At 35.3% G+C, this 26,483-nt stretch overlaps 1 pseudogene; it reads right to left on the bottom strand.

Moving 5' to 3' along the window:
* Nucleotides 1-1,858: 1,858 nt before the first annotated feature.
* Nucleotides 1,859-26,483, bottom strand: part of LOC132128680 (elongator complex protein 4-like) — a 54,991-nt pseudogene continuing 30,366 nt past the window's right edge.

Here is a 26,483-nt window from a genome sequence, read left to right as displayed (position 1 = left end):
CTAATAAAAACGAGTGTAATTTTCAAGAAAATCATTTAGAATTGAATTTTTTTCCTTTCTTCGTGATTTTCCAAAACTGCACAACTTTTAATACGACTCCTAATAAAAACCGAGTGTGATTTTCAAGAAAATCATTTAGAATTTTGTTTTTACATTTCTTCATAATATTCCAAAAATGCTAATTTTTCATGATGCCTACTGAAAGTGATCATCATTTTCAAGTGAAATCCTTCATAATTAAAAACATTACCATTTAAAGCCCCAGCACTACGTCAAAACCCCTCTCTTCTCTCCACATACCTCATAACCACCAAAGAGCTGGTGAACAAAGGCACCAGCCGACTCCACACAACTCAGACATCACAAAAACACACCACAATAGAACAGGCCTATGCCATTCAGCACTGCCAGCTCTTGTTTTGGTAGAGTTACGATGCTCTAAAAGGAAGAAAAAAAGCGAGTGAGCATGGGGGGAGGAGAGAGAGGGAAGAAACGAGAAGAATAAAGCGGTCCGAGCGAGCGGAGAGAGAGATGAAGCGATTGTGTGGCAGAATGAGTTATTTTGCTTCACTTGCTGTCTCAGCGGGAGGCACGCCGAGGGAAAGTGTCCTGGTGGAGAGGTTTTTGGGGGTGGTAGGTTATGGGTCAGGTAGTGGCTTATGGGACTTCAGGACAGCTCTAGTTTTAACAAACACATCTACAAAACAGCAATGGAAAGTGAAAAGGATGGAGACATCTCAAAACACAACTAAAGCCAAGTTATACTTGGACAAAGCTGTTATATTTTATTATACATGCAGTTTTGGGCTCAAATTAATTGATAAACTAATTTTGTTCTTAGAATATATTCATGTGACAGCACATGACTACTGAAGATGATTAATCATGCTAGCAAACATTATTAAAATAATATAGGTGACCAGTAAATATAAGCTTATTCACAAAATTAACTAGGGTAATTCATAAAAATAAATATAAGAATAAAAAAAAGAGCAATAAACTCATTAAAAACTGTATACTGATACAGCTGTATCTGTTTACAGAGAATACAAATGAGGCTATGAAACATTAAAGTCTGTATAAAAACATGAATATATGCTTTCACATCAGATTTAATTCAGAAGCAGAAATGAATAATTTGTGCAGCAATTTTTACATTACGAATACATTTCCACTCAAAGTCAAGCAGGGTCATGTCAACTGAAATTTAAGTTGTAATATTATAAATGCATAAGGATCTTATTATGATTAAATTGTAAATGAATGCAGTATCTTATTGTGGAGATATTATATTATATTATTTATTATTTTGGTCATGGTCAGTATTAAAAAACATGGTAAAACTTAAATAACAGGTCACCTTTCACCACAAAAGGGAGAAATCCATGTATATTTGTATCAAGAAAAAGAAGCCCATATTTTAAGGAAAATTAAGTTAAGTGACAATTTATGCACATTTTCCTAATAAACTTTAATTACTTTCATGTATTCTGACATAATTACGAATAATTATTTAATTAATTTAATTTACTGTAACAGTATTTTTCTTACTTCACTAAAATATATTTTTTTTGTTAAACATTAGGAATTAAGTGCAGTACAACAAATCTTACTATAATGAATGCAAACAATTTAAATATTGTTTATACAAAAAAAAAAAAAAAATTGTAAACATGGCAGTAAAGTACATAGCATGGCAAAATGACAACACTAAGCAAAATAAATTAATTATGTGTCAAGTCCTAATTTTATATTTCATTAATTATATCCTGAACAGAACAACATTATGAACCAGAAATAATCAAACAGCTTGAAAAAGGGGTGTTTTTTTTTTATACATGAATAAAAACATTAAGCTAATAAACATCAGGAAGCCATGAAGTGCACTGAAAAGACACTGGTAGCCAAACTACATTATCGTTATTTGCGTCACATTCTCGTTTTATCCAAAGAAAGCAACAGGTACTTGCTACTGTAGGTGTTTGGGACACTGAATATCACGGTCTTGTATGCTTCTCCACGTTAGTAGTTACTAAACGTTGCTTCATCTTAATCTCATTCACTAATCATGAGAGTGAGTGAGTGTGTCAGTGCAGGTGTGACTGGCGTCGTGCAGCTCCAGCTCTCTCCTGCCCTTGAACATCACATCACGGGGGGTGGAGGGTGCAGGAGGAAAGGGAATACGCTAGAAATCTAGGTGTTTGTTGCCCGTGGCTGTGCTGCCACATCCTGCTGCCAGTTCTGTTTTACTCACTCGACTCACCGTCTCTGACAGGTCTGGAGGCAAATGCAGTCTCTGAAAGAGAGAGAAAGAGGAAGGCTGAAAGAATCATTTGGAGGGCATGTGATGAAGCTACAAATGCAAAACAAACTGGTATCAGATGGTAATACCATGATATTTTGGCGTATAAAGTACGAGTACTATATTCAAGCAGCTAAGAACAGTCTCTTCTGCTCACCAAAGCTGCATTTATTCAATCAAAAATACAGTAAAAATAAGAAATTTGTGAAAATTTATTTCAATTTAACAAACATGTTCTATTTTAATATATCTAAAAAAAATAATTTATTTCTGTGATGCAAAGCTGAATTTTCAGCATCATTACTCCAGTCTTCAGTGTCACACGATCCTTCAGAAATCATTCTAAAATGCTGAAACATTTATCGTTATTATTAATGTTAAAAAAAGTTGTGCTGCTTAATATTATTCAGGAAACTGATACGTTTTTTCTTTGATTAACAGGAAGTCCAAAAGAACAGCATTTATTTGCAACAGAAATATTTAGTTCAGTTATCTAATAATAATAATAATAATAAAAAAAATTTAAAAAAAAAAGCACGCAAAAAGTTGGTGTAATTCTTGTTAGTTATAACAATCTATAAACATACAAATGTAAATACAAATTGGGAATGTTGTCTCGGAAGGAATACAATTACTAAAACTACAATGAAAGTGAATAAAGATTAAATGGGCATATTTACTGATTACTAAAGCTTAAACTAAAACGAAAATAAAAACAGAAACTAATTGAACTGATTACAAAATATGAATATATTCAAAATAGGAATGAAGATATAAATACTTTAAAAGCATAAACAGCAAATACTAGGCAAATAACACTGGTCTATATGGGCAGATATGAAACAGAACTAGAGATGTAAGCATCATTTAGCATTAAAGCTTCATATTCTTGCATTAATTTAACATTTGTACTACAGACTGTAAAAAAGCTGTATATTACTGAATACAACAAACTGAACCCTTATAATCGGCAATCAGTTTAGATGAAGAAGTGCTCACGAACACTTTTAGCCAGAGATGCCTGTTTCAGTTTCTTTGCTCCACACTGAAGACCTGTAGACGTAAGACAGGCGAGAAAACATCCAAGCCTGTGTTTGCAGACAGACGAAACGGAGTGTGTGAACACAAATCGCGTTAGACGCTTGGCCATGCACCTTAAATGGTCAGAGAAGTGTAACCGTTAGTGTGCCGCTAAAAACCCTTGAGGGAGGCTCCAGCTTTTGGCAGTTCGTGTTTAGAGTTACGGCTTCAGGAGAGTCATTAGAATCAAGCGTTTTATTATGGTAACTTGGCCCCACATGGGCACTAATCTCTAACAAGGCAATGAGCTATGCCAAAAGCTTATGCTAAAAAGGCTAATGAGGGAGGTTTACACACACACACACACACACACACACACACACACACACACATGGTGTTGAGAGTAGTCAAGTGTATGATTAAATACACTTCTGTACAGCAAGTCAGTCTTCACAAGCTGAACATACCTGCAACTGCAGCCTTGATTCAGGTGACCTTTTTCCACAGGTTGATGTTTATCTCCATACCAAACAATGGGCTTCTAAAGCTCCTATTGTTAGCAGGTAAGTCATGTTCCTATAAAAGAGTAGGCCTGAGGAAGCTCAGGACAATCCGTGATTTCCCCGAGCCTCTTCCACACGCCTTTAAGAGCTTCAGATCCTTTTCCTTCAAAACCCTCCAGGCTACCATGCATCCCAACCTGGAGACACCCAGAATCAAAAAGTTAAGCTTATCAGGAGGAACACTGAAGAACATGAGAAGGGATCTACAGACTGGGAATTGCTAGAACTTAAAGGGATAATTCATCCTAAAATTAAAATTCATAAAAAAATTTCAAAACTTTTTCAAATGTTTTTGGACCACGAAAGAGGTGGTCACCGTATGGGTTTGTAACAACATTAGGGTGAGGATGACATTATTTATATTTTTTGGTGAATGATTTCTTAAAAAGATGATCATGATTTCTTTAAAAATGTACCATAGTATCGGTTATAGAACGGCTATTTCTTAACAGTTTTTCCAAAAAAGTGGACAAAAAAATTTCGAATCTAAAAAATGTATAAATATTAATATAACATTACATAATTATATTATTAATGGTAAAAACATTTCAGTTAAATATTTATTAAATTTGAATAATTTTTACTTGGCTTTTAATCTAATATATGATTACATAATGGTGATATTTATAATATTAATATTAATTAATACTTATATTTATAATATAATAATAATAATAATAAAAGTGGTTAAATATGTATTACTTTGCTAAACCTACAAGCTTCAAGCAACATTCTCTCGAAGTTACTGAAGTGTAATTAAAAAAGAAAACCTACAACTATGAATTGTCTCTAATAATATAATATAATATAATATAATATAATATAATATAATATAATATAATATAATATAATATAATATAATATAATATAATATAATATAATATAATATAATATAATATAGTTACAAAGATGAAAGATCCTCTCTCCAAATACAGCTCAAAATGCTTATTCCATTTATTTTTCAGAGGTCACAAAAATATGTGGAAAGAATTGCAAAAGTGCAAGTGCAGAACGCTTTCGGGTATTAACATTTCCTCAGTGCCATGTGCTACCAAGTACCACCTGCGCTCATTAAAACATGTTTTGGAGATTAATATTTTAATTAAACATTATAATACTTTAAAAGTGGCAAAATTATTTATTATTTGATTGCCTCTGAGAAAAAAAATGGGTTGAAATTACTATTTGGCTAAGCGTACAAGCTCCTAAAGATCTGCAATGCATTCAACATTCCCTCTTGAAGTCACTCAAGTGTAATTAAAAAAATGAAAACATACCACGTTGTCTTGGCTCCTCAAAGCCCATTGTTGCATACAATTTGCAATATCATCATCATTTCTTTGCATGCTACTTTCAGCCTCAAGGCAGTCCAGAACAATCTGTACTAGATAGCGTGAATAAGAAGACTTGAACATGACACATACTTGATCACACAATGTCCTACTGTGTGAGGGAATACAGGAACTGAGCTCCCATAATGCATTTTGTATAGTTTAAGTCCTCATCACAAAATAGAATTGCAAAAATAATAAAGACACTTTTTCCAAGTATTGCAGCTGTCTGCCACAGGTTGGATAAACACAAAAGCTTCCCTCAAATTCACTGATTGAGTCAATTTTGTGATGTTCAAACAGACAAAACCAGAACAGCTCCTTTATACTTGCATATAAAGTTGGGATACTAGAAAATGACACTTTTAACATAATAAAAAAGTCAGCAAACTGAGTCCACAGAAACCTCTAGGACCATTAAAGGGATGAGTGGATTATTAAGAGGCAATCGTTGTTATGAAGTGCTTTATGCAAACAGCAACAACAATTTCTGCCAGCAACTCACTTAAACAAAATCAGTTTAAAACACTTGAAGTGATTTCCAAGAGGCTCTCGAGAGGGACATTAAGAGTGGCTTTCCTTAAGAGGGTTACAAATAACACTCCACGCTGAACAAAACCTCCCGCTGATAATAGCTTCAAAGCCCTCCAGCTACTTCTTGTTGGTCCCACCGGCCGGCACTTGTGAAGAATCACCAAATCTCACAGGAGATTGTGTTTCAAGACACATAATGTGCTTTGGGATCAGAGTCTGGATTGAGGTAACTGACTTTATCTAGTGTGAATGCAGTTTAATTAGGCAAGACGAAACGTAAAAGTAGCCCAACTTATCTGAATTCACTCTGACTCACCTATAGCTGAAAAAAGCATCAACCAAAACTTAATATGTTTAACCCAATATATTCACTCTTATCAAACATTGAGAATCTTTTAGAGTTCAGAGCACAGAACATTATATGATGCAATAATACATCATTCTTGTAAACAAAAAGAAAAGAAAACCAAAACCTAAATAGATTTTCACCAACATGGTGAAGGATGAAGTAGTTCCCGATCAGTTAACATAACTGAACATCATTAAAAAGATTGGCTTTTGGTCATTTTAGACGAGACGATTGGGAATAATAACAGACTCTTGATTCCTGACACTAACCTTCAGCTTGTGGTTTTTCTTCAGCAGCATGTCTTCATTTCGCACGCATTTAATAACCGAAATGTTAAATGAAGCATAGAAGCGCAAAACATAGTTTAAACTTGTTTAAAATCCCATGTAATATTGAAGCATAGAAGCTCAAATCATAGTTTAAACTTGTTCAAAATCCCACGTAATAACATTGTCCATGTCTAGAAACATTTTTGTTTGACAGACAAGCACAAATTTTCCAGAGCAATACTCCTTAAACCACTGATGCTGATAAACTTCTATGTGTAAGGGCAACATGAGAAGATACTGAAGACCAGCTTAGTGTAACCGTGAACCATTATTCCCGGTTATTAATTTTCTCTTTCACACTGATCGCAATGACCAGCTTAATAGTATTCTTTGTTGACCATCACCCCACTCTCTAGAGTTTCCTTGATCTCCTGAAAGTCTAGCATATGTACTTTTAACTATGAGCAATGGATTAAAAGCATTATAAACCAAGGAACAGTCATTATTTGATGCTTCAAAGGCAACTCTGTTCTCAACACAAGAAGTCAATAATAGATAAATATTTAAATATACATAAAGCATAAATAAATGTGTATGCATCCACACACATACACTTCCAAGTCTTCCAACTGTGATTTCTGCATTGCGGGTTTTTAATTAACCATGTTTAAACAAGTAACATGACTCTTAAATATGGCTCTGTTTCACAATATGCAATTTGGGGGACAACATAATATCGGAACCATCTTACATGAAATAATGTGAAGTAATAACTTCTGGCGTCAGCCCTATAATTATCACAATTTTCTTTTGCATTTGCTTCTTCCTGCATGTTATTCAAAATCCAATCCAAGTGACAAGCACCCGAGGACATGCGAGAGTACCCAAGAGAATAAAAAAAACAAGAAAAAATCAACAACTGTGTACCAAAATCAGTATCGTTCTCATTGCATCCCACCCTCTGGTCAGCTGTGTCCACTGAGCTGTGGGTCTTTAGGCTGCTGACTGCAGAGGTCAGGAGTCTAGGGGGAGTTTTCACTCCTCTCTGCTCGTTCGGATTTGGAGAGGTGCCATACGAATGGACCCTGAGTGCTGTCGGATGGACGTTGGGTGTATGTTGGGGGCTTAAGGTGCTCGTGGGCTGGCTGGCCAGAATATGAATGCAGAGGCGGGTGCCCTCAAGCTACTCTGGGGTGCAGAAGGCACAGAGGACAAACACGTGTAAGTGCTGCTTTCATATCCGATTGGCTGAGCTGAGAAATGAAGGCAGTATATGATATGACAGTGTATCATTAGGAAACAGCACCTCTGCTTCTGCTAGCTTCTCAAAAAGCCTGTTTTATACCCTTGTGTGGAGAGTTACATAAACATTTTACATACAAGTGGCAGTAATGTGTGTTAGCACTCAAGAACTGCTATGTCTGAATGTACCCTATTCCTTCTGATAACAGAACATAATAGCAAAAAGTTACTATTATACATGATGATTATGTACCCAGGAATTTTTGGTGATTGTATAAATGTAAATAACTACAAGAAAACTCTGACTGAACAGTTTGCATTGATTAGTTAATGTAAATTCTTTTCTCACTGAAAATCAACATGAATTCATTTAATTAAAACTTTCTGGATGAAAATGTTAATTTCTAACCACAGAGTACAGAATAAAGGCTAAATACAAACAACCACAGGTTAAAGTAACTAAATTAATTATAATTCTGTATATAACTATTGTTTATTTTTAAGGCTAAAATTACATTTTGGACTTTTACCATCTACACAGAACAGAAATATGCACAGAAATGGGCCAAGTACATTTAAGTGGCATTAAAAACACCTGAGATTCAGATTTGAGTCAACATTTATCAAACACTACCATATAAAATTGGAAAAATATGCAGACTGGACATGAAGGGCCACAGAAATACTAAAACCAGTCTAGAAAAAGGCTTATAATAGTATAATGCATCCCTATGGTTCTTCCCATCACCTTATTGTTTCCTCTGCAATTTTAAACTGAAAAGAGCAACATGAAAGGACCCTTTGCTGACCCTTTTGACCTCTACTGCTCATTAAAGACTGGAGGCGCTTGGAAACGATCAGTGATAAACTCCCCAAAAGGGACCACAAACAAATACAATGTGAAGCCCTTCCAGTCCGTTCTCTACTCGTCCAACAAAACACAACTCGTCTCCTCCTGCCCACCTCCCCCCAAACCAGAAGTGGGGTTCAAACACAGTTTAAACACATTACGTGCAGCAGCAGCGAGGTCGGCCATGGGTTACTGTGCCGTTCCCTCTGTGGACCCGGTGGAGTCCTCTGGCTCACACTCCAGGCTACATGTGTGCTAGAGGTTTTCCCCTCAATGTCTAACAGTACACACACACAAAAAAACTCTGTCTGATGCAAATACAAATGGAGGTGTGGGACCCAATCCTTCAGCCCAATAAGAGCAACCCACAAGCTTAAGGGAAGTGTGTGTGAGAGTGTGTGCATTTGTGTGTGTGACAGCGAGCTAAAGGCTTCTGCTGTTAGCCATCGCTGCTCTTTATGCGTGTGCAGCACCGTGAGGAAGGAGCTAATGAGCCAGCAGGTATTCTCAACTATCAAGACGACATGTGAGGAGAAACGCAAGCGAGAGACGGAAAAGGAGAAGGTGGAGAGAGAGAGGACAAGGATAATGGCAGATAAAGACAGGGTTTTGTATGGGAGACTTGCCTTTCGCAAGGCTGCAGATCAAACCGAGGCAAAAAGGGGAACCGGGTGTATGAGAGGAACTTGGAGACAGAGAGTGGGAGAAAGCGGGCGAAAGAGAGTCTAAGTGTGTGTTTAAGTGCTTCTCAGAGTGTTAATGAATTGGGGTGTAATCCATCACAGGTTGTAACTCTTCACAAGAAAGAGTCCCTTTAACTAAAGGACAGCACTTGTGAGGACAAAGAGGCATAGTGTGGACTTCATACTGCAGCGCTGAAAAGGTGTTGCTGTTAGTAACCTTATCCCGCAGAACCATAACCTGCACTTTAACAGTCACCAGTCTGACCTTAACCAACAACACCGAGCTGACTAGAATGACAACTTCTGGCCAAAATGGTCTTTTTGTACACAAACATACATGTACATGAATAGAATACATTTAATCAAACTTTGATATAGTTGCCTCAATCTTTTAAACAACCAAGAAAATGGTTTTCAAACCACGTTTCATAAAAATCACCTGTCAAGTTGGATTGAGTCCAACTTGATGTCTATAGGGACTCGCCTCAAGATCACTCATTTAACAGTTCATCTATTGCTAAAACTATGAAAAAAAGATCAGTCCTGAATAGAAAATTATTTCAAATCTTTAAATCTGGAATATCAGAATCATAATCAGAATGCATGGTTAATGCATTTAAAAATGTCACTAACCCAGCAAACCTTTTTCTATTGGACTGACGTTTATTTCTCTTTAGCATGCAGTTTCCTGGTCATTCTTTTTCAATTTCAGCAACTGAAGTACAAATTGATACTTGCATGCATACATTTATGCATTGGGTACATTATCCTATGTCATAGTCATAGGCTTGGAATAAATTACACAGAAACTGATTGTTTGGAATGTTAAAAATGGTACATTAAGGTGTCATAAATTTGTTAACTTTTAAGAGAGTAAGAGGACTTTTAAGAGGTTTTGATGCACAAAAATGTTTTTATTGTCTTATACTACAAACACCTTTTATTTAAACTTGTGAAAAATGCAGATCCTGCTGTAAATAGCAAAAAAAAAATTCAGGATTCTGGGTTTTAAGGATTCAAAAAAAAAAAAAAAGTTTATAAGAACAGCATTTATTTGAAATCTTTAATGTCAATGAATGTCTTTACTATCAATTTTGATCAATTAATTTCATCCTCACTGAAAAATTTTTAACATCTCTCCATCCGTCCGTCCATGACAAAAGTTGCCATTCTAGATAGATAGATAGACAGAAGCTGCATGTGTATATGGCTTATGTGGACAATGTAGATTTGTAACTGTGAGACATTCGAAGCTCACTGAAGGACACAGAGGGGTGAGACGACAACACTCCAGCAACTCCTCTCCTGTCACAAGAGGTTTAGTCCAGCAGACATTATACCAGAGAAACAACAGCACCGTACCTACACTACATTCACATCTGCTGGAAGAAGAAGCCTACTCTAAAAGGAAGAAGTAAAAATCTCACCCTGGAAGCTTGAAGGCTTGAAGTTAAATATTATTTTTCCTTTTTTCTGATGCACTTGTCATTTTGTCAAAACACTTTTAAACAAGGAGAGCTGACAGAAATTATACTGTAATATGATTTAGAACTTTCGTATGTGTGAATTTATTTCAATGCAAGCGAGTGATGTTTTAAGACACTCAGAAAATGTCAGTGCACTCATCCTTTAACTATTGCAAACAACTGAATATAGTTGAAATTCCTGGTTGTGAAATCACTCGCTTGTTTTGTAACTGCTCAATCGGCCTTTGATGGAGAATTCAGTTTGGTTTTGCTAGATGAAAAAGCACAATGATGCTTGCAAAACTGCATCAGCTTCAGAGAGGATTGGTAACAGGACAGCAAAGTTTCGCTGATATGAAGAAACAGCAGGGAAACGAAGAGAGAGAGTGAGAAGGAGAGAAAGAGGCTGAGAGAGACGGCGTGGGTGCTTGGCTACAGTTTGTGCTGTGCAATTGAATTTCACACAATATGAGGCAGCAAATGACATGTAAATCATGAACAGCGTCCGGCTTGCTTTTCCACGACAGAGTTAAATACCGGAGGTGTTAGAGAAATCATACGGCCGCTCCGGAGGACCAGGCAAGAGAACAGCAGGGGTACAGAGGGCTCCGAGACACTGAAAGGTCTTCCTCGAGCTCCACTGAACAGCCAATCTGGCGCGCGCACACACACACACAAACGATTGCTTCAGACTCTGGGCCACCACAATGAGGACGAGGCCTGTAATTGTGTTTGTCCACCTGGGTATAAAATAAGCATTCTGGCGATGTGATGCTGGCTTGCTGTGCTGCTGAGTCCTGCGCGGAGGGGAGCAGCCATGAGTGGATACACTTCATTACCCCCTAGATTCGCCCTCCAATTACCCCTAAATAAATACACACAGCCTACTGACAACAACAATGACATATAGCCCGAAAGGAGAATGAAAGGACAGCGTATCCAACGTAATTCGTATGCATATATGAGTGTTGCTGGATAATGACCAGGGACAAAGAAAGATACGTACACATAGAAATAATATCAGACCTGAAGGATCTACATATTTTAAAGATAAAGAGGGTCAGAGTCTGCAGAGAAAATGCAGGAGATACTAGAGATCTATTGATACATTGCATTGGGCAATATACTGAGGCCTTCATGTATTGATGGCTCATTTTTAATTGCACTTAAGAAAAATTGCATTTCTTTGCTTGCAACAGAACAGGTGGACATGGAGACAGACAGACAGAAAGATGATAGATAGATCGATAGATGTATGTCACTATATGAAGGCATTAATGCATGAACAACATGTCCAGAACTCCTCTGAGATTCACTTCATGAGCATCTGACTGCTTCATTTGAGAAAAACTGCTGTCATCTCATACACACACACACTCACACAAGCAAAACACTAACAAATAAAAGTTTGGTTTAACTTGAAGAAATTGTGACACACAATGCTACATATTACTATTGTATGGTACAAGGTACATCCTACTACTACTAAAATCATAATTAAAACTTTATTTTTAAGGAATAAACACAAATTGTCTTAATATTAACAGTAAACCACTTTTTTTTTGCCAGAAAAAGAAACAGAAAAAAAGAAAAAGGAAAGGGTTTGTTACATTTTCATATGTTTAATCAGGAAATACAGATAAGAGTAATTCTTTCGAATCTCTTTCGAAGACTCTACATTTATTTGTGTGCACTTATAATAACAAATATTTCCTTTTTTTAAATAATGAAAGCAAACAGGATGCGCTTCCTGCTGTCTCTGTCTTTAAAAAAAATAAATCGAATTAAATTTTTGCTAAACTTTTAATAAATTGCTGTTAACTTGTACACGCTTCATGATTTCAATTAATTAGACATATACAGTTTAATTTAACCATTAAAACTAGAAAAATTAAAAAGTGTCATCTCATACACACACACACACACACACACACACAAGCAAAACACTTTACGGCAACTCGTCAAAATAAAAGTTTGGTTTAACTTGAAGAAATTGTGACACACAATGCTACATATTACTATTGTAAAAATGAAAACAGAAAAAATTGAATTTGGGGGAAAATTAAGCAGAAAAAAAAACGATTTCATACAGATAGACTGATTAAAATTCAAAGGAATAATAGATTTATAGACAGAAGTATGGATAGAGAGATGTTGGGCAGAAGGGCGTTTATGTATCAGTGATCTAAATTGTACTCATCATAAGGACAGAGCACATGAACAGTCCGTGCACCTGCCAAAAGACTGTTCCCACATCACCAGTTTTTAGGTCCTGCTCAGCAAGAGACCAATCACACTCACGGGAGCATGAATGAACACGGCCATTCACAAAGCAGGAGGCGTGCACTCCTCGTGGCCAAGCTAATGATTTTGACGAGAAACGCAGTTGAAAACACATCCCGTGCAGTTGAGTGACACTGACAGATGTGAACTGACACCAAAAATGAAACGGGCTCATCAAAATTCCTGTACGGTGGGGAACTAATTGGAAACCATCACAGGTATTACATGAGCGGTGGGGTTTTTAACGTGCATCCAGTGCATTGTCAGCATTCTGCCATGCTAGAAGAAACACCTTTCAAAAGAATCCCTGCACACCTGTACACAAGCACCACCTTGGCTCTGGGCATACAGTTGGTATTTGTCATGCCATTCGATCTGTCGTTCCCACGGAGGAGGGAGGGAGACACATATTTTCACCAGCTTACAAACGGGCTTTCGTCTCAGGGAACAAAGTGAAACCGGGTTCCTGAGAAACTAAATGGGACACCTAAGTCAGGAATGGCAGCTATGAACTGTGGCATCTTTACCTGTTGTTCAGGACAGGATTGCATGTAAACATTAACAAGGACAGTGCATGCAATTAGTGACATTAACAATTAACGTTAATGCATGCATAGATGAGTTGTATAATAAGAGACAATGTGACAGGCACACACACACACACACACACACACACACACAAATACATACACACACACACACACACACACACACACACACACACACACATACATACACAGGGTGCAAATCAGAGGGGGGATGTTTTGAAAAACAAAACAAAAAATATTATATATTTATTGTATTTACTGACTGTTACAGAAACACTTTTACAGTAAATATTCTGATATTAATATTTGACAACTATTTATGATAATAGCTTACTACAATGACACTTATTCACTAATTACCATGACACTTATTTCTGCCAGGAATGCAAAATCAATCGGGAGTAAATGATATTATGAATAGAATAATGATACAAACCTGTACATATTCAATTGCATTTGCTTCCATTTATTTTTGATCAGTGCTTTGCTACACAATATACAAACTTTTACTCCAAAAGTGTGCACATTATATATTCACGTTTACCTCAAATTGATTTAAATAGAATAGAACCATAATTTCTTAATGACTCGAAAGACGATTCTCTGCCGATCCAATATTGCGGGATCATAATTCCCACATTGCTGTGTCAATAAAGTTCTGCGTTCAGTCTCATAATACATTTATGCATCAGTTTATTATATACAATCTCTGCCTTCATTGTAGAGTGAGTTTTGAGCAAAAAAGTGTATTGATCTCATACTGTCACTATTAGACAAATGGATCACTCTGAAGGTGCGTGAAGCAAGATCACGAAACCCAGACTGTCTCTATTAATCGGGAGCACTGACAGTGAAAGTACATTTATGATTTTATTTGTTGTTTGTATTGTCATGTTGCAGTATTTTACTTAATATTTATTTAAAAAAATAATAATTGTGTTCTATATGTTCAGTTGGTGGTTGGTGGGGGAAGCATTACCCGAGGGGATATTTGTAATTTTTATCCTTAAAAAAATTATTCAGGGAAGGCAGGGATACATTGACCAGAATGGCGGCATCCCCCCCTACAAATCGCACCCTTACACATATATACATATACATCAAATTATTTTTTTCTTTTTACATTGATGATAATATAAAACATTTCTTAAGCTGCAAACCAGCAAATAGACTGATTTCTAAAGGATCATGTGACACTGAAGACTAGAGTAATGATGCTGAGAAAAAAAAACAGCTTTGCATCACAGGAATAAATTACATTTCAAAATATATTAAAATAGAAGACAATAATATCTTACAATATTTTTTTGTGATGTACTGCATAAAAGCATAAAATTGTTAAATAATATCACATTTTATTTCACAATTTGATCACATTATGCTAATGTGAATATGAGGAATTGCAATAATGAATAACAAATATAATTAAAAATGTTTTTAAAAAGCATCAAATTCTTTATGACATCTGACATTTCCTATTGTCTATACATCTTGTATGGAGGAAAATGCGATCAAGACATTTCTTTGTAAAACTCACCCAAGTACACACCGCTGAAAGACATTTCAAAGAAAAAATGGTTGTGGATTTTCACATGATCGACAGCATCTGAACAGTGACCCCACCCTAACAATAAAGACATAAATGCATGCAGAAGCTCTATGGCATTAGTCTAGCCAGTCTGACCCTCGCTAACAGGAACATTAGCATGCTAATGCCAGTCGGCATGCTTAATTGATTACCAGTCCACTCGGGCCAAAACCACTCGAAGCAAGGAATAAAGCAGATATCCCTAGGTGGCCATATTGTTTGGGGCAAAAACTATTCATTTGTCTACAGCTGAAAAAAACCTAAATGAACACTAATTTTTTTTTGTTCCTGGCAGGGTTTCTCGCTTTCTGTTGGCTTTCAAATGGATATTAATTATCTCAGATACATGTTGCTCTTCGGTGGGTCTGGGCTTATTTGCATTGAGGAATATTCAGCAGAAGTAATGGATGCACAATCAAAATACTGGCACCAAATGAACGCAAAGTCCCACGGGAGCAACTGTATCACACTAGGGTGAAATAAAGATACAAAACCAAAAAGTACAGGAAATTAACTGAGAATATTAGAATAGAATAGCTGCGTTGAGCCTTCATAAAAATAAATAATAATAATAATAAAGGAAATGTAAAAAAGAAAATATGATGTGTACGTAGGATAGCCATGATAGGATGCAAAAAGAGATATAATGACATGGCAATGTGACAGTTGACGTCTTCATCTAAATGTACAAATTTACATTCTAATTATGGGTAAATTTACATTTTAATCAGGTATTTGTGTTCAGTGCCCTGTTAGCAGGCTAGTGTGCCACATCAGCTGGAAACTGAGACGCCAGCCGCTCTGCCATGATCTGATGATACTTTTAATTAATGCCTCTAAAATTGTGGCTCAAAAAATAAAATAAAATAATAATAATAATAATAATGAAAAGGTTTATAATAGTCATAAAAATATTACAATATTATATTAAATGTCAGTTTGCTCATTATACACAGCTATTACGTGCGTTTTTATGGTGCTTTTTTTAGCGGTTTTGAAACTTCACAGCTTTTAGTCTTCATTTACTTTGTCAATTATGAAAACTGTCTGGAAGTTTTCATTTGTCATCTTTCGACACTATATTAAAGCACAAACTCATTAATTTCTCAATAAAGCACCTCAACTCCGTAAAAAATATCATGTGAAGAGCTAACCCTACGCTGCACAAAGTAAATGAAGTGTGTCCTTGTGACATCTTTCTATTGCCTTCCCTAAGACCACACTAAAACATAAAGGTCAGTGAATGTATCTGAGTTAGTGCTGCTTCACTGATGCCCATTACCAGCACCTTAATCAAATAGTAGCAATAAAAACACCAACTGAAAGAAAATGTAAAAATGCAGAAAACCCAGATGATTAGCAAAAAAAGTTTGAAAGTGACATTCAGCCAAGTATGGTGACCCATACTCAGAATTCGTGCTCTGCGTTTAACCCATCCAAAGTGCACACACACAGTGAACACACACACACACACTGTGAACACACACCCGGAGCAGTGGGCAGCCATTTATACTGCGGCGCCCGGGGAGCAGTTGGGGGCTCAAGGGCACCTCAGTCGTGGTATTGAGGGTGGAGAGAGCACTGTACATTCACTCTCCCCACCTACAATTCCTGCCGGCCCGAGACTCGAACTCACAACCCTTCGATTGCAAGTCCAACACTCTAACCGTTAGGCCATGACTTCCCCTAATTAAAAATTAAGTTTCTACAATATTTAGTAGTAGCTTATCAGTGGTGACTGTCAGTTTTTGCGCATATGACAGGAATTTTCAGAAAAATTAATACAAGACGTAGTCAACCAGGCGATGAACACTATTTATAGCAATAATTATATGATGCAATCACACTTGTATCAATATTTGGTAGTGCTGTTTGTTGATTCAGGGTTAGCATCATCTGAGGTCCATAACTAAACCTTCCTAAGTGTAAAAAAAAAAAAAAAAAAAAAAAGCAATCAAAAAAAGCAAAGCAAAACAAAACAAAAGCAAAGCAAAAAACTAAGTAAAACAAAACACAAAAAAACAACAAAACAAAATGGTTGAGCCAAAAATTTAGGAAAAAGTAATAAATGTTTTATTTTTTAGGTTCATATAGTTTTATGTAAACTTATAACTTTTAAACTTTTTTATAACCTAAATATTTTAATATAAACAGTGCTATAAAACATACATTATATATATATATATATATATATATTCAATTCAACTTCCTCTTAAAACTAAAATAATAATAATAATAATAATAATAATAATAATCTTATCAGGGGACATTTTGTAATAATACTAATCTTATCAGGGGTCATACTGTAACTGAAGTATCACCCATTTATGAAATGTAATAGTTTATTCTAAAAAATAAAATATAAATAAATGAATGAGAATTTACGTGGGCCAAAACAAAAAAGTACATATAATTAAAAATTTCTATTAAAATTAAAAAAACAAAATATTACATATGATAAAAAGTAGCACATGATGGGATAAGAATAGAGAAAATCAGAGAAACAGAGAAAACAAAAAGAGTGGAGAAACAAGTGTTTTAAACTAAATTATATTTTACTGTATGTATTACAATTCAGTATTATTTGAATTATTTATAAATGTAATTTAATATAATTTATAAAATTATATTATTTATTAAAAATATGGGAAAAATCCTCTGAGATCACTGCTCGTACAACCAGAATGTGTTGAGGGATAAAGAGAAGAAATGGGTTAGTAAGAAAAAGAGAAAGAGTATGACTTGTCTGTTATATGGCTGCTGCTTTCATATTCACGCCGACTGATGCATTTGTGTTCTGTTTCACACCAGCCCAGCACGCAACCATCCATTTCACAACACAAACACACACAAACACACACACAGTAAAAACTAGGAAAATGCCTGTGTGCTATGAACAGCCAGAAGACACACTGACATCCAAAACATCTGTGCCACTTTATATCTCCATAGACACTAAAAGCCAACAGGCTAAATGGCTGTCCATGTTTGACAACAGCAGGCAATATAACAGACTGAAATAAAATAAAATCCAAAATGATAGTCCATATAACAAGGAAACTAAAGGAAATTGAAAAGATCTCTGCTTAAACCCGTGTATTATGGAAAGGTGTACCTACTTTTGGCACTTATAATTTCTCACTCCGTCTAAATTTCTGACCCCAAAATCAAATACAAACTGAACTATATTACAGCCCCATGCAATCTAATACTTCAATAAAGAATTCAAATTTAAACTAATGAAATAATACAAACAAAATCGTCAAGACGGACTGCATTCTTATGGTATCTCTAATATATAGATAATGGAGAACTACTGTAATAATCCCAATACACAAGTATACATATGTACAGTACATGTGTATATAAACACAAACACTTTAGCAGTGGTTTAACAATGCAGAATTCACAGCAAGCGTGCATGATTACAGATGTGCATGTGAGGGGGATGGGACAAACTGGAGGCATGCCAGGGATAGGTGAGCTGTCACTGCTCATTAACATCACCGCTATGATACAAGGAAGCAGGGGAGGCCGGGGGAAGTGGGCGGAGATTTTTCGGCCATAAAATGTAAGTGTAATGGAAAACTTGCTCTCCTACCCTTCTGAATTGCCACATGGCAGTTGCTTCATGGGAAACCATGGCACGCAAACACCTTATATCTCAATAGTTCTTGCCAAAGGGAATGCACACCAATAAAGAAACACACAACTGAATTCTCTGTCGAAGTATTCAGGGTGATTGAGGGATGAAAAGTACTACTTCAAAACAAGAAATAGAAAGACATAAATTGATGGAATAAACACTAATCATATTTCATATATTCACCTCTCTCTTTAAACAAACACACACACACGCACGCACACACACAAGCATGCTTTTTTATAGAAAGTAATACTTTTATTAAGCAAGCATGCATTAAATAGATCAAAAGTGACATTAGACAGTTATAATGTTACATAATATTTATATTTAAAATAAATGTTCATCTAAGAATCCTGAAAGAAAATATCATGATTTCGTCAAAAATATTAAGCAGTAAAAGTTTTTTTTATACTGATAATAATAATAATTATAATAATAAGTAATTGAGTAAAATAATTGAGTACTAATAATAATTGACCACCGAATAGCATAAAAAATAAATAACATAAGAATGAGTTCTAAAGGATCATATAAAATATTTAATAGGCCAATATTTATATTTCAATATATTATTATAAGTATTTAATCATTACATAAGTTAGATAAGATTATAAAAGACAATTTTATAGCCCTATAAAATAACAACAGCAACAAACAAATATACAAATACATAAATGGAGTAATTTGTTTATTTATATAAATTACATTCATCTTTAAGTAATTATGAATGGAAATTAGAAAAAAAAATTGAAAAAATAAGCATATTAAATTTTACAGTCACAACAGTGCTTCTAAAGTTGTGGGCTTTAGCAGTGCTTGAATATAATTTACCAGTTCAAACGTGATTGGCTCTGGCATACTTTGGCCCCGCCCCATACTTCCCCAATAGCGCTGTCACTCAGCATTACTCCTCCTCATTAGCCACGATGGGAAAGTTTGTCTAAAGCAGAAATAGCCCGCTCAGCTCACAGTTCACAAAGCTGGGGTCACAAAACTCAGCCGGGCTTTTGGTCTCATAAACATTCTTTAATATGGATCAGGACCCTCCCATTTTGACTCATGAATAATCTATTAATCTGCATTAAAGTGCATTTGAGGACTCATTAATATGCATTTCCAGTGACCTCGGTCATCTGTTTAGGTTGCATTGAAAAGCAGCCAGCTGTAGGTGTCGGGATAAAGGTGGTCATAAAATTAATCAAGATTTTATGGCCAGTTACTCAATGACTGCCTGTTTAAAGGTTTTATGCAAGCTTTAAAAGAACCCTTCCTTATCCAAATTCAAAAAGGAGAGAAGTAAAAGCAGCCCAATACTGTTACTAAAAGCAACAGCAGTTCTAAAAAACCCTCACCTGAAAAATCTCCTTTATCCTTATAATGCACAAAGCTATTTTTATGCAGCATTCAGAAAGTACTGCGAAAGTGTGGGAAAGTTATTTTTAGCAGCCATGCCAGAACAGACAAAGACTTCTACTCGGCCATCTTCTGCTATGGATCAAAATTCCACCTTTGAACCGGCCAGCCGATTTTGCTGATGATGGCACGTTTAGCCCAAACGGAGTCGCCACTATTTAAAGTGAAGTAGTGCATCCATAAAAGAGGGTATTTGTGCTTTATTTTGATAAAAAATGATTGCAGCTCACCTGCTCGAATATTCCAGGAGCAAAAATAAGTTGTTTAACAAACAAATCAGCATCAGTCTAACTACAATGATTTAACAGTTTAACAATTTTGATCTGGGTACCCTCCAAGTTATCCATGCTACAGTGTCATTTTCACAACAAAGGCTATGTTCAGAATGACATACTACCTATTTTTTTTTTGAGAAAAAGCAGCATGCCGTATTTAGCCTATACAATGAACAGTATGCTCATTTTCTATATGCATAACCTACAACTTTTGCCCAAGCAAGGCACAGCTTTGTAGAACACTGTATTGCACAATGAAATGTTTGAATTAATCTTTCATTTACAGTGTGAAAAACAAACCTGAAGCAATACAATTGTAACACCTATTTCTACACGCCACTTGCTGAAATGAACATTCAACATAATGAGGTGATTAAAAAACATATGAAACTGCTGTACATCAATTTTGCACATATAGAGAGCAGAGTATACGCTAAAGTACTTGGCACTTAAATTTGTCCTAGGCCAAGAGAAATAAATCTATAGCATTAAATATTTATACAACTTCCAAAGGTTGACAGTAATATTGTTAAATATCATTACAATTTAAAATAACTGTTTTCTATTAATTTCTTTATTTATTTAATGTATTCCTATGATGCAAAGCTGACTTTTTAGCTTTATTACTCTAGTCTTCAGTGTCACATGATCCTTCAGAAATCATTTTTATATGCTCAACAAACATTTCTCAGTATTATCAAAGCAGCTGTGCTGCTTAATATGTTTGTGGAAACAGTGATAGCCAACTTTTTTTTTTGGATTTTGTGATGAATTGAAAGCTCAAAAGAACAGCATTTATTTGAAATAGATTTTTTACAACAATTAAAAAGTATTTACTGTCACTTTTGATTCAGTTTAATGCATTTTTGCACAAAAAAATCTGACCCCTAACATTTGATCAACACTCAAATGATATAGCCAAACACTACATTATTAAAATTAATTTGCATGTTCAATCATATATTATAAGTGACCCAGCAACAATGTTTTACTATATTTCTAATCACAGAATAAAACCATAGATAGTTCACTTACGTGGATTAGAAAAGAGCAAAAACTTGATAAAATAAAAATCTAAATCTAAAACCAACCACACCATTCAGCAGCAAGACCTAAACCGATCAGGCTGGCCCAGACACAACCAATCAATCAAGATCTTGCCGCAGGAGCAGAACCTTCAAAACTAAGATGGGACAACAAAAAAACAATTACTAAAGGAATGCTTGTGTGGTTATGAGAATTATAATAGCAATGTTCTAACATATCACCATAAATATGTCCACACAAGTCTTAAATATGCCCTCAATTGGTAAAAAAGAAAAAGAAAAAAACTTGATGGTTCAACCAGTCCAAAGAAAACAATGCTGATACTGCATTTAAAACTTTCACACCTGACGACACTCAACCCAGTGCTGAGCTTTCAAGATTGCACCTCCGTAAACCACGGCTAATTTTACCTAAATGCTGGGTTGAAGATCATCTGACCTCACCTCCAGAATCCTCAACTCCCTCGAGGTGTGTTTGGCTCAAGTTTGGGTCAGAGGTCACGCTAGGGTAAGTATAGTTTAATCAAATACCTCTTACATTCCTGTCTCAGTCCTCAGTTGATCACCTCACTTGTTGTCGAGCATTCAACTGACATGTATGCGAATGTGTAAGTGTTTGCTAATCACGTTTTTCCTCATAACCCCTTTCTCTATACCTGGTGGAACAGGGACAGAGGTTAATTCTGACCGCAGGGCATTCTGGGCAATTGACTGCTCATCAACCGCCAACTGAACTTTACCAGTCAGTCAAAGACAAGTAGCCAAATGCTCCTCTGGGTAGCTGAGTGACAGCATGTAGACCCAGCCTGCAGTGATTACATTACAGCACAGCAACTCGCCTCAACAGACTAAAATATCATAATTCACGCTTAACTCTATTTGCATTCAGGAGCAGCATTGACTCAAAAAAAAAATTGACAAACGAAAATGTTAAACTGCTTCTTCTAGTACGCCTGGCTTCTTCTGTTGATTAGATTCTAGCTTTTCCTTCCTTCACTGTATGGTGCAAGAAAAGAAAAGAAAATAAAATAAAAAATAAAAGTATAGAAAAAAAATATATATTTTTTAGAATAATAATACATTTAATCCTCATAAACGTCTTATTTTACGACAACTTTGATGAACTTTTTTGATCCACTTGTTGTCCATGTTGACTAAGTAAATTATTTAATTTATATATTACTTCAATTAATATATATATATATATATATATATATATATATATATATATTGTGTTAATATTTTGTTAATACATTTGTTAATATCTTTGTTATTATTTATTTATTTGTGTATTTATACTTATCTGATTTCACCTGAAGCAAGAATGAAGCTTCAGCATGAAAGCAGTCGAGAAAGTAATAATTTTCAAAAATAAAATAAAAAATCATCATTATATCGGTTATTGGCCATAACAAATGTTATTTTCAGCATGACCCCAAGATTCCATATCAATGCATCTATAAACACAATTGAATGAACTGCATTTTATAACAGTATACAGGAACAGCTAGAACACGCAACATAGGAATGATTCAACCTAATATTTCAGTTTAGCAGTTTTCACATCTCCTGCATGGTTTCCGTGTGTGAAGACTCATCTTTCTGTGGTCATGTTATCATGACGTGGCTGATCTCTGATTGACGTGTGCACTCGGAGCGACCTGACTGACACACACTTGGCCTGCCAATCAGCTTTCAACCACATTCACTGAACACAGATCAGACCTCTGATTCACACGGACTCATCTTAAAAGGAAGGCGAAAATACATTTTTTCTTTGTATTGGAGGTTGGAATGAAAGAAAAATGCTAGAAAGAAAATGTGTTAAAATGCTCATATCAAAAAGAAAACTTCACCACTTTTACATGTTGGGTCATAATTCAGGTCAGTTTAGAGGTTCTGAGCACTGAAAGTTCTCAAAGTCAAAAGATGATTCTACTTGATATGAACTCTTGAAAGTAAAGCGAATGCACGCTAACTCAGTGCCGCAGGGCAAACTCATTAAGATGAATTTCTTTTCACCCACTATACATACTCCACACGGCACATTTGTTTGTGTGCGTGACAAAGGTGTTGGTGTAAAACTATTTGTCAAAGACCTGTCTGTAGGTTATTGGCTGGATTGGGATGGTGAGATCGAATGGGAAACACCTCATGAAAACAAGTCTCCCTCTCTCCTTTTAATAATGATAACTTTTTAAAATCTTATTTGCCGCATTTTATTGTGATGTCATCACTCCTGACGCAGTGATATCCGGTTCGCGAACGAATCATTCGATGTAACCGGATCTGTTTGAACCAGTTCACCAAATCAAACTGAATCGTTTTAAACGGTTTGCGTCTCCAATACGCATTAATCCACAAATGACTTAAGCTGTTAACTTTTTTAATGTGGCTGACACTCCCTCTGAGTTCAAACAAACCAATATCCCGGAGTAATTCATGTACTCAAACAGTATACTGACTGAACTGCTGTGAAGAGAGAACTGAAGATGAACACCGAGCCAAGCCATATAATGAACAAAAGACTGACTCGTTCACGAGTCAAGAACCGTTTCTGTCAGACGCGGCCGATTCGAGAACCGAGGAGCTGATGATGCTGCACATGCGTGATTCAGTGGGAAGCAAATCGACACACAGAGCGTCTGAACCGAACTGATTCTTTTGGTGATTGATTCTGAACTGATTCTGTACTAATGTTATAATCCCTGTCCGCTGGAACGCTATCGCTTTTAATTCAAAACGGGTTATTTAAAACAATTACTTATCAAACAGATGGAATTAGAAATAAAGGCCTGCCTCTAATAACAGCCTGCTTCAAATAAAAGCCAGTTACATTCTGCAGTTCAGGTAAATAAACACCCCGGCTTTTATTTGAGGAATTACGGTATATATATATATATATATATATATATATATATATATATATATATATATATATATTTAAATAAAAGCCGGGACCTTTATTTACCTGAACTGCAGAAGGTAACTTAAAAAAAAATATGTTTTTTTTACCAAAATAACAGGGATCGTACAATAACCTGGACCTGTTACCTAGTTTTTTTATTTTGATAGTTGTACATGAGTCCCTTGTTTGTCCTGAACAGTTAAACTACAACATTTAGGATTAATATTACACCTTTCAAAAGAATTAGGTCGGTAAGTTTTTTTTTTTTTTTGGGTAAGTGATTGCAAACAATTTATTTTAGCTATATTTAAATTAAAAAAAATTGTCAACTAAATTTGTTTATTTAAATGTAGCTAAAAAAAAATTATTGCCACCACTTGCCTTAAAAAATGAAGTAAATTCAATGAATAATTTTTTTTCAGTATACTTTTACTCTGCAAGGACACGCTAAATGATTAAAAAGTGACAGTAAAGACTTTAACATTGCTACATTAAAAAAATAAAAAAATAAATAAATAACCCAACAACATGATAACTATTATGTAGATTGACTGTTTTATATAATATTCTACCTTAAAAAATGCTGCTATTTTGAACTTTACATTCATTAAAGAATCCTGGAAAATGTATCAAGTTTTTAAGCAGGACAACTGATTTCAATGTTTGCACAAGATATCAGCTTGTGCTATATATTGAAATTAAATAATAGCACAAGGTGAAATCTTAAGTATGTTTTTTTTTTAATTCAACATTTTCATAAGTTAACATTTTTGCTGTAGCATATTTTATCCAAGGAATATGGCCCCTCAATTATTTAGTTTGGGCAATTAAACCATTATACTTAAATGTAAATGATATTTACATTTATGCAGGTGGCAGATACAAATCGAATTATATTGCACTTGTCTACATTTTATGAGCTCTTGCACTTTTTGGGAATCCAACCCAAGACTTTGGTGTTTCTAATGCCATGCCATGTTTCAATTTAGTAACAAACTATTACACTATCCTTTAAAGGAGCATGCTGAAAGATCTGATGAATAGATGTTAAGGTACATTTCGCTTCACAAAAAGATACACAAATTCTAAGCACTGCTACAACACAAACTATCATTTGAGCCCCTTCCACAAACTCAAAGTGGTTGGCTCATTAAGCAGCGGTTGAGGGAAACCACCTTGACTTTTATTGACCCTATAAATCTAGTGAGGAGTGGATGAGAGGTCTCCTTCCGAGACAATACACTTCCTGATTAACTATTAACAGCTTCACCACTGATAACTTAATTAGGGGCCAATGATGGGGCTTTAGTAAGAGCCTGGGGCCTTTCATTTGTCTCCACTTGATGGACAGGCATTCATTGGCTGGAAGTGGATAGTGTGTGTGTGTGTGTGTGTGTGTGTGTGTGTCCACTGAATGGTTTGTAATGGTAGTAAACTTACAACATAAAATTACCACTCAACCAAGTGTCAAACAGACACCTATTTTTGAAACTTTTCTAGAAGCTGAAAATAAATGCACAATAATTCATGATGAACTGAGGAAAGTTTTTTTTGAAGAGTATAAAATCTCTCTTATTATAAAACTAGGTTGTGCTAGTGATTATTACTTTTTGAATATGGATATTTTTCTTACAATAACGCATCGATTCGCTGGGGCTGTGTGAGACACTTTTATTTATGGATGGGCGTTTTTTATTGAACTTATTTTGGACTGATACATGCAACACCGGCTGACTTCAATGATAGAGCTGCTTGAAAGATCAAAGATCATTTTTTATTTAACTCCGACTGGATTCATCTGAAAGAAGAAAGTCATTTACAGCTATAGCTATATATAGGATATACTGTATATCCTAACCTAACCCTTTAACTAACAAAGAAATTTCTAGGTTTAAACTGACAGTTTTTTTTATGGCACATTTGATCACAAGTGAATGTATGCAATCAATGTCTGATCAGACCTGTCGGAGTACTATATAATTCCCAGTTACAAAATGATACACAATAAGGACTTTTAGTGTTTTTATGAGACTTCAGAAAAACTTATTCTGAGGAGAGGTGTAACATGTCCAGTTTAAAATCAATAGTTTCAACCTTCCTAATTGACACTCAATAGCTCAGGAAGATAAACAGGAACTAGTGAAGCGCAGCTAATCTAGACATCAAT

This window comes from Carassius carassius, chromosome 3 (genome assembly GCF_963082965.1).
Source record: "Carassius carassius chromosome 3, fCarCar2.1, whole genome shotgun sequence".
NCBI lineage: Eukaryota > Metazoa > Chordata > Actinopteri > Cypriniformes > Cyprinidae > Carassius > Carassius carassius.
Note: the sequence above shows the minus strand (reverse complement) of the source record. Positions and strands in the feature narration are given on the sequence as shown.